The 8,888-nt window shown below is 44.1% G+C and overlaps 1 protein-coding gene across 3 annotated transcripts in view; it reads left to right on the top strand.

Moving 5' to 3' along the window:
• The first annotated feature begins 1,444 nt into the window (after positions 1 to 1,444).
• Positions 1,445 to 8,888, top strand: part of LOC132449494 (rho guanine nucleotide exchange factor TIAM2) — a 41,577-nt gene continuing 34,133 nt past the window's right edge. For all 3 annotated transcript variants that reach the window (XM_060041157.1, XM_060041156.1, XM_060041155.1), the window contains exon 1: positions 1,445 to 1,601. The gene's annotated coding sequence lies outside the window, so the exon portion shown is untranslated. The remainder of the gene's footprint in view (positions 1,602 to 8,888) is intronic.

Here is an 8,888-nt window from a genome sequence, read left to right as displayed (position 1 = left end):
GCTTTTGTTGTCCCGCAACAAAGACCCCGGCTCTCGGTCCTTGACACCCTCCGTTGGTCTTCCACCCAACCCTGAAGCGCGCCGTTTGGTTGGAAACGTTCACCATTAGAGGGCGACATTACAGCTCAAATCTGCCAAAGGCCGTAAGAAGCCAAAGCACAAAATGAAAAATCAACGTTTTTCATTGCCCACTAATGGCACTAGTGGATTTTGTCATCATAGTTTTTGTGAAAACGTTAAAATGCCTTTAAAGGTTCAATGACTTTTCATTGATGTCTTTGCCCACGGCTCTCATGCTAACCTTAGCTGTAACACAACATAAACATCTGGTGTCCAATTAATGCAGCTAATCTAGCTAAAACTAGAGGAAACATTAATCACTTATGATGACTGATTCAGATTCACCCTACGTGTGTTTGTGTGTGTGCGTGTGCGTGTGTGTGGGTGTGGCGTGTGGGTGTGGGTGTTTTTGTGGGTGTTGACCAAAAGACAGATCATGACGTTTAAAATGTAGGTCTATCAGTTTGCTTTTTTTCTTCTAAAGTAGGCCACAATATTCAGCACTGATTATGCATTTCGGTGGAACTAAAACCCGGGCAAAGAAACCAACGTTATCCTCTCCTCAGCAAAGGCATTCATCATTCTCTCGTAAAAGTATGGCAGTAAATGGTTTTTACTGGATTCCCCAAACGACAACAGTTGGGTGTCCTACCATGCAACGTGTGTGTGTGTGTGTGTGTGTGTGTGTGTGTGTGTGTGTGTGTGTGTGTGTGTGTGTGTGTGTGTGTGTGTGTGTGTGTGTGTGTGTGTGTGTGTGTGTGTGTGTGTGTGCGTGCGTGTGTGTGTGTGCGTGCGTGCGCGCGGGCGCGTGCGTGTGTGTGTGTCTGAAGAGAGATAAATTGAAGAAAGCATGAACATTGGGTTTATACAAAAATGGCAGCTTTTGAGTGACTTTGTTTAATTTATTTGGTTTAAAGGCCAGCCACCACAACAATGTCTTCTGTGTCAGTAATATGCTCTTCTAAGCTTTGAATGGTCAATTTGTTTAATCGGAAACCAGATGTTGTGCCTTTATGTCCCCTGCTGTGTGGGTTTCAAAGGGATATAAGAGGACAAAGAGCCAGAACGTAGACGCTATCAGGCGCCTGTTGTTATCTGATTTTCGTACACAACAAAACAATCTGTTTTCATTCGACATTAACTTCCGAGATAATGAACATCTTTCCGTAGCGTCGAGCGATTCCACATGTTGCTAAGCTGAACGTACGAATTACTTTCCCAGAAACATCTTGCGCTCCAGGAATATAAATCGTGACATTTTGGATGTTCTGCTCATATACGGATGAGTAGGACTAGTTACTCACTAGGTGTGGATCCCGATTCCCATCAGCACTTGTCTCTCAGCGAGGTGTGGTCTCCTTAAACAAAACTCAACTCCTCCCTAAAACTCGCTTATCCCCCTCCACACATTCAGGCACCAGGGAGGACGGTAGAGGCATGTGCAGATCTCTGGATAGTTAGTTATATGACAGAGAAACTGTTTTGATATAGTGTAAAACAGCACCACGGAGGTGACAGCCATCTTCTGAAGCAAGCTGTTGGTAAGTGTGTAGCAAACTTTATCTTTTAACTTCAAATTCGCGTATCTCTGCAAAAATGGGGATTTCACTTTTTAAATAACGTCATCAAATGTACGCTATAGCCAACAAGTCGGGACCTACACAGGCTACTACATTTGTGAATTTTTTGTGATATAGCCTATCTCAATTTGAGCGCTAATTTGCTTGTATTCTGTGAAATTTTTCCACGTGACTGTGTTCCTGCTCTTGACAGCTGGAGACTCGTCATTCCATCGCCGAAAATATTAACATTCGTCCCTTCACCGGGCTGGCTACGTTATATTTTAATCTCAGGCTTTTGTTCTAATAAGGCTGAATTGTGAAAGATCTAGAAGTGTATGTGTGTAACTGGATTGTCAAGGTTGAAGCACAATTAGGCCAATATTAGACCTGCCCAATTCAAGTTTTTCGTGTCTGAAGGCTGAAGCCCTTTTTTTTTGACATGCGATGACGTCAAAACATTAAGAATAGCTAGTTTTCATAAAGGATAGAATTTGGCAGTTTTTTGTATACATTCTGGAATCAACGTTTCGCTATTCACTATAATTTGCACAGGCGTGGTACTATTAGTCTGCGTCTGTCTCCTTCTATTAATTGGATGATGATAGGTGGATGGAATAAAATTTCGATGCATCAGATGCCCCCCCTCACTGTCTTTGTAGTGGTCTGTAAAGTGTCTGGCCAAGCCGCGTGTGTGTGTGTTTGTGTGCGCCCGTCGTTGTTTGTGTGCACTCGTGTGTGTGGGCGGGTTAAGGGGTGTATTCATGAGCAGACATAAGGGCGAAATTGGCTCGACAGAGTGTGTCGGAGGGGAGGGCGACACTTTCACGGTTCTACAGGAAAGTCTGTCTGTCGTCAAGCGCTCTCCCATTATAGTTCTGTAGAGTCATGGAGGGAAAACTGTTGTTCCCTGACCGTTAGAAAATAGTGATCATAGGTAGTTTTTTCTAAAGGTTCTGTTTTTCCATCCCAGTCCTTTGGTCCTGGTGACGTGACTCATACACCGTCAGATCCTCCCGCCCTTGAGCAGTTGGGTTCTGCCCCTCTCTCGTTGGTTCTGGACCCTAGCACTCGTAGAGAATAATATGACGGTTGGTTTCTATGGACTGACACTAGTGGAGTGAAGTTATGTTCCAGGATCTTTTTGCCAAAATAAGTAAAGTAATAATAATAAGTATTTACTAAGCAATTCAGTTCCCCAGCTGACTCAACTAAACCCCACCCCTGGGCCTTGGTCACACTGTTTTGGGGGATTTTTCGGTGAAGAATGTTTGGCAGTTAGTGCATAGCTTAGCAACATACCAGCTGTGGCACAATTTTTCTGTTGATGCTTCCAAAACACACATACCTGCCAGTGGTTCGGACCGCACAGGTCTTAGCGGGACATGCTATGCTTCGGCAGGTAACATTAATGTCAATATTTGTTATTGACTTAATGGGGAGTACAGACACCCATAGACACACATTCTATCCACGCACACACATAAACCCCAATGTTATGACAGTATTTTCCTCTCAGCAAAATAAATATTAGAAAGGAAAAAAATACCTGAAGCTAAGTACTCATTCTTCCTTCAAGTTGGTTGCCTGTTGTGACCTCCTTATATTTCTTGTCATATGGTTTCGTATTTTGTTTCCGACTTGTTTTTTTTTGCAAAATGATGGATCATAATGAATCTGAGGCCAAGCCTCTGTACTCAAGACTGAATGGTTTAGTTAAACAGCGCCTTTCTCCCTGCTCTATTGAGGTGTCCATTAGGCAAAGGCAGTAAAACCTTGGGATTCCCTGCCTGGCCTGGTTAATATAATTAGCTTGTATGAATACTAAGCAGAACGGTGCAGAGAGAGAAAGCCTGTGGCCCAAATAAGCACACCTCCCCTGGGTACTTAAGGTCCAATAATGCCTCTGTTGTCCTGGAGGGTCACAACCCCCAGGAACCAGCTGGCGAATGGCAGTAAGCCTGAACCAAGTCCTTCTCAAAGCTACCTGCTCAGATGTTCCGTGGTTTGGTTTTGATGGGTAGGTTTTTTTGCAGTGGTGCCATGGTAACCAAACAGCTACAGAGTGCAGTTTTTCCAGGTTCTGTCGTGGGGGATTTGGTACTTGTTAGAATTGGTAGAATTTCAGTAACCTCGCTCAAAGTTGAGGTACCTTTTGACTCTCATCTGGACTGAAAACATTTTCCTTATGTTCTCCCTACCATTTCTGTGCTAAGCTGAGCTGGCTAGCATCTTGTTCTCCAGGATTTAATATCCCTTAATTCCAAATGCAATCCCCAATAGGTTGCTCCGTGATATGCGTGTCAAAAGCGAATAAAAGCAAAGCCATTTCTAATACAAAATAACTGTACCATCCTCAAAACACAGAATCCCATTACTCTAACTTTAATTCCCTCTACTACCAGACCCTGTACCAATAATTCCAATAAGTCATTAACCACCGATGTGCCAGTCCCTTGCGTCAAACATGTAGGTTTGATTGTCATTTGGGAAGGCTTTTGTGATGCTAATGCTTATTGATGGTAGCCAGTGTCCAGTCTAGTGAGACAATGGCGGCTTTTTAAGGTGACCACTGATTACGACACAGCCCCTTGCTCTTCTGTGTGAAGTCTAAGGCTGGGGGTAAACGATTATTTATCAAACGATTAATCGGGCGATTATTTTATCGATTAGTCGACTAATCTAATGACCAATTGGACGTTTTTTTTTTTTTTTTCTGTTGCTCGATTAATAAAAACCATAATGTATCTCAAATAAATACCAAAAAATTCTTAATAATATACTTTATTTAATACGGAACCCGTAAAGGGACATGAAAAAAATGTGTGCGCATACTCTCTTGCGCTCCGCCTCCAACTACGAGTTACATCTTTCCTGCAGAATACAGAAGACATATGGCGAAGCAGGACTTCACTGAAGTCCTGCTTCGCCATATGTCTTCTGTATTCTGACGGCTAGCTACTACTGGTCAATGAATAGAGAAGACGTCGAAGGAACCAACTGTTTTTTTTGTGGCCAAAATGTGCTAAAGAGATTAGTTGTCCGGGTGTCGTCAGTTCCTTTTTAGCCTCATTATTGTCCTTGTTTGATGATTAAAGTCATGTAAGACTCAACAGATGTTTACCTTAAGGTTCACACAACAAAAGATGCGTCAGATGTTGACTTTGTTACTTTGGAAACCTGAGTTGAGGCAAACGACACCTGGCCAAACAAAAAAATACAACAGTGGCATCATTGATGAAGAACATTTAGCTCTGTTCAAATATTTCACCTCCAGGGAGGTGATGGAGGTGAGGTGGGTTGGTTTGTTTTTCTAGCGGTGGTGGTCTAGGCGGTTGGGTCAGTACCAGCCATACCACCACCAATGGGCCTTGATGTCTTTTGTGGCTTTAGCGAGAAGAAGGTGCCCTCTGTGTTGGCCGTCGACAAAAACGGGCTACCGGGGCTGGAATGTGTGGTGGATTTTCTACCTAATTAACCCCCATTTCTTGTGCAAGCCAGCACTTTTTTTTGTACAGCGCGGAAAAATGCTATGGGCATAGTCCGTCTCGGCCGTTGTTGTTTTTTCTGGTGGTCGCTAAGCCGTCCAGCGCGAAGTGTTAGCCGGGGGAGCAGTGAGCGTGAAACCAAAGTGTACACCAACAATGGTAGCACTTTATGTGTGGGGCTTTACTGAGGCACGTGTGTGTGACCTGATAGAATCTCTCACTGGTCAAGATTAGCCACATATCTTTTTAGGAGGGAAAGACCCATTGAAATTCTTTGCAGTAATCAAAGTAATTTCTGTAATAGTTTCGAGTTTTGTTATCGCCGCTGCACGAGTCAAGGGTTTTAAATTGTACGTCATGTGATTAAACATTTTCTGTCTCATTTACACTGACATAATGGAAACACTATTTGCTGGACAGACATTCAAACCACAGTTTTAGACTGGTTTAGTTTGGTCAACCGCAATATCGTTTAGTAGATCTATTTCCAAAGCAAATTCCAAGTGATTTCAGAAATGTTATAGTAGCAGGGGCTAGGCATCTTAATCAGGGATGCCTAAATATAAGCTCTGGACTACTGGGATCGAACTTAGTACCTTTTGGCTAGGAATTACATCCTAGCCACGACCATGCCTCTGCTCTCTCCACATATGTTTTCCAGAGGAGATTCAGTGTAGACTACGAAGCAGAAACAGAGAATTTTGTACCTCTGTATTTTTTGTCATAATCTGGAATTGGAAAAAATGTGTTCAGCTGCTTTCAAACATCCCTCATTGTGAGCATAACTGCTGTTTGCCATGATGTTTGAGGTCCATGGAGGGAAAAGGAGGCTGGATCCCTGCACCCACTAACCCAACCTAAAATACTTGTGGCCACATCAAACAGGACTGGTACTGTTCCCTCCACACTTGGGGAAAAACCCAAAACTGTTGATCCAGGTGATCGTCTCAAGCTTAAGTTACTGTTAGCAACAACAACCATGGCTTTCTTAACAGCACTTAAGTGGTTGAATGTGTCAGGTTGTCTACCTACCTGGGAACACTTTTCTTTCACTCTGTTGTATTTATTTGGACAATTGACAATGGTTGACAATAATGTGGAAGCGCTAATGAGCGATTTGCAATTTTCTCGCCAATTTGGTGGTATCGTCACTCTCACTGCACCAATGACAGTTGAACCTTGTCGATACTACAACGATAAGGGCCCTTTAACGTTGTAGTATCGACCAGGCTGTATCGTCGAAACTGTGGCACCAAATGTGAAGTGTCAGTTTTGTTCACGATTGCGTCTGTCCAGAAACGGTTCCAGCTCCATCTTTTTTACAGTTTATCACTTTGAACCATCTCATATTTATAGCTGTTTGATGACACCATGTCTTCACTGTTTTGTTTCCTAAAATGTGTTATTTTAAGGGCAAAATGCTGAAAACAGGAAAGAACAAACAACAGTTCCCGAAATAGTCTCGAAATAATCTTCTCTAAATTTGCTTCAGATTCTGTGAAAACAGTTGAAATTAGCTGATCTGCTGCGTGATTACCAACATGTCATACTATGGTCATGGAACTAGAAGGGAAGAGAGAGGGGGGGGAGGGAAGGAGAGTGGGAGACTACTTACATGGCGTACAGTTCATCATGGTAATGAAGAGTCAGCTGCAAAACCCTCTTTCTGAAGCACAGGATGCATGTGTGCAATTTGTGGCGTGTGTGAGAGTGATTTTTTGTGTCAGGTTGTGTGTGTGTGTGTGTTTGTGTGTGTGTGTGTGTGTGTGTGTGTGTGTTACGTGTGTAGTATTTGTAAGTTTCTATGCAATCATGTGTTTGCCTGTGTGTTTCTCTGGGTAAGGAAGGCACTAATATCCCCCCAGAGAAGGGGATGGAAAATGGTTTTCTGGGGACCACAGCTGCCATTCCAGCTCTGTCTTTGAAGTCGTTTCACAGTCCGATCTGATCTTATCAGTGTTTCCATTAGAACTCTGCAAGGCCCAGACTAATGCCAGTCTGTCGCCCCCCTATGCCCGCATCGCTACCCCACAATCTGGTTTGATGGTGCCCCCTCGCTCCCCCCCCCATTTTTACAAACCAGTCACTAGCCAACGCTCAGACGACCACAGGAAGTTTGGTGCCACCTCTCATATTAGTGTCAAATGGCCGCCATCTTGGCTCCAGGGTTGCCCACTATGTGGTTTGTGTGCCTGGGAATTTTGGGTTATGCTCTTCCCCATACCCTTGTCTCCATTACTCTGTTCTGCTTCCATAGTGGGGGGGGGGGCTTTTCTGTATGGCAGTCAGACAACTCTCGCCCTGCCCCCATCCCTTCGCCTCATCTTTGAGTGACTTAACTTACAGCTGAAGCACTTAAACCAACCTTACTCTCGACGACCCCCAGCCTTTAACCTGTGGCCGTTGACTTGTGTGTGTGTGTGTGTGTGTGTGTGTGTGTGTGTGTGTGTGTGTGTGTGAACGAGGATTCTGTCGTGGGTCGGGTCCTGAGAGTTCCCCCCCTGAAGTGAGGTGAGTTTGGGTGTGTTGTGAGTCCAGCTGTGTTGAGTCTTTCTGGTCCTCGTCGTGACATCACCAGTCTGTTCCCAGGACGGCACTGGCCTTAATGAACAAACCCCAGAAAGAACTTTTCTTACGGTCTTTATGAGCTTCTCTCTGTATCACAGCTGTTTATTATTACCAGCGTATTAGCTATTAATCTTTCTCTCTCTCTCTCATTCTCCCTCCCTCTCTCTCTCTCTGATATTCCCACAGCAGTATAATCCCCTTTAGGTTGTGAACTCTATACACACACACACACACACGCATACCACATTTGATGCAGCCAATACAGTATGTAGTCCCAGTCCTTGGTTTCATAGTACTTGTACACATTCATACTGCAGTTCCAGAGTTGTCAGAGTACAGCTGTACCAGTTAACAGGAAATCCCTCCTCTTGGTCCAACCTTGACTCATTAAGCCAGTTCCCAGCTTCCTGTTGGGTTAATGTTGGTTGGAGCTCATTGGTTAACTGTCTGCTGACTTCCTTCCTGTCCTTGCCACCACTGATTTATGGGTAGCAATGGGTAGCATCCAAAAAAGTGGATTTAGACTAGTTCAGCACCTGAAACAAACAGGCTATCTCTCTCTCTCTCTCTCTCGCTCTCGCTCTCGCTCTCGCTCGCTCTCTCTCGCTCTCTCTCTCTCTCTCAGAGGCTTGCTCTCTCTACGTCCCCCCCCCCCCCCTCTCTCTCTCAGAGTCTTGCTCTCTATCTGTCCCTCTTTCGATCTACCTCTCATTCTAGGTCTCTCTCGCTCTCTCTCTGGGTCGGTCTCCAACCAAAGTCGTCATTGTTTTCCATCTTCTCCTCCTTTGCCAGTGTTGTGTAATATGAGAACTCCTTACATTTCTATCGCTTGTCCTTGGAGAGAGTCAGCAGTATACTCTCAATGTCCTGCGGAACATTTACTGGGTCTATTCATGATCTGCTTACTGAAATGTTACAAATGCAAAGACTGGCAGAGTGTCAGATAAAATAGTTTGAAGGCCTTGAAGGCAGAATAAATGTATAAATGTAAAAGACCCGCCAGGCAGCACAGCACCGGAGGAGCTCTGCTGCAGTCAGTCTTGCTGAAAATGCAAATCAGATGGATGCAGCATCCAAATGTGTGTTCCCTCATGAAAACAATGGCCTGTCTGGTCCTGGTAGAAAAACTTTATGAACCTTAAGAACAGAATATGGAATTGGGGAATGTGGACTTTAACTTTCCTACTAGACTTTGAGCTGTTCTCCAGCTCAT

Source organism: Gadus macrocephalus, chromosome 21 (genome assembly GCF_031168955.1).
Source record: "Gadus macrocephalus chromosome 21, ASM3116895v1".
Taxonomy (NCBI): Eukaryota; Metazoa; Chordata; class Actinopteri; order Gadiformes; family Gadidae; genus Gadus; species Gadus macrocephalus.
The sequence above is the reverse complement of the archived record's forward strand: the minus strand, read 5'-3'. Positions and strand labels throughout refer to the sequence as shown.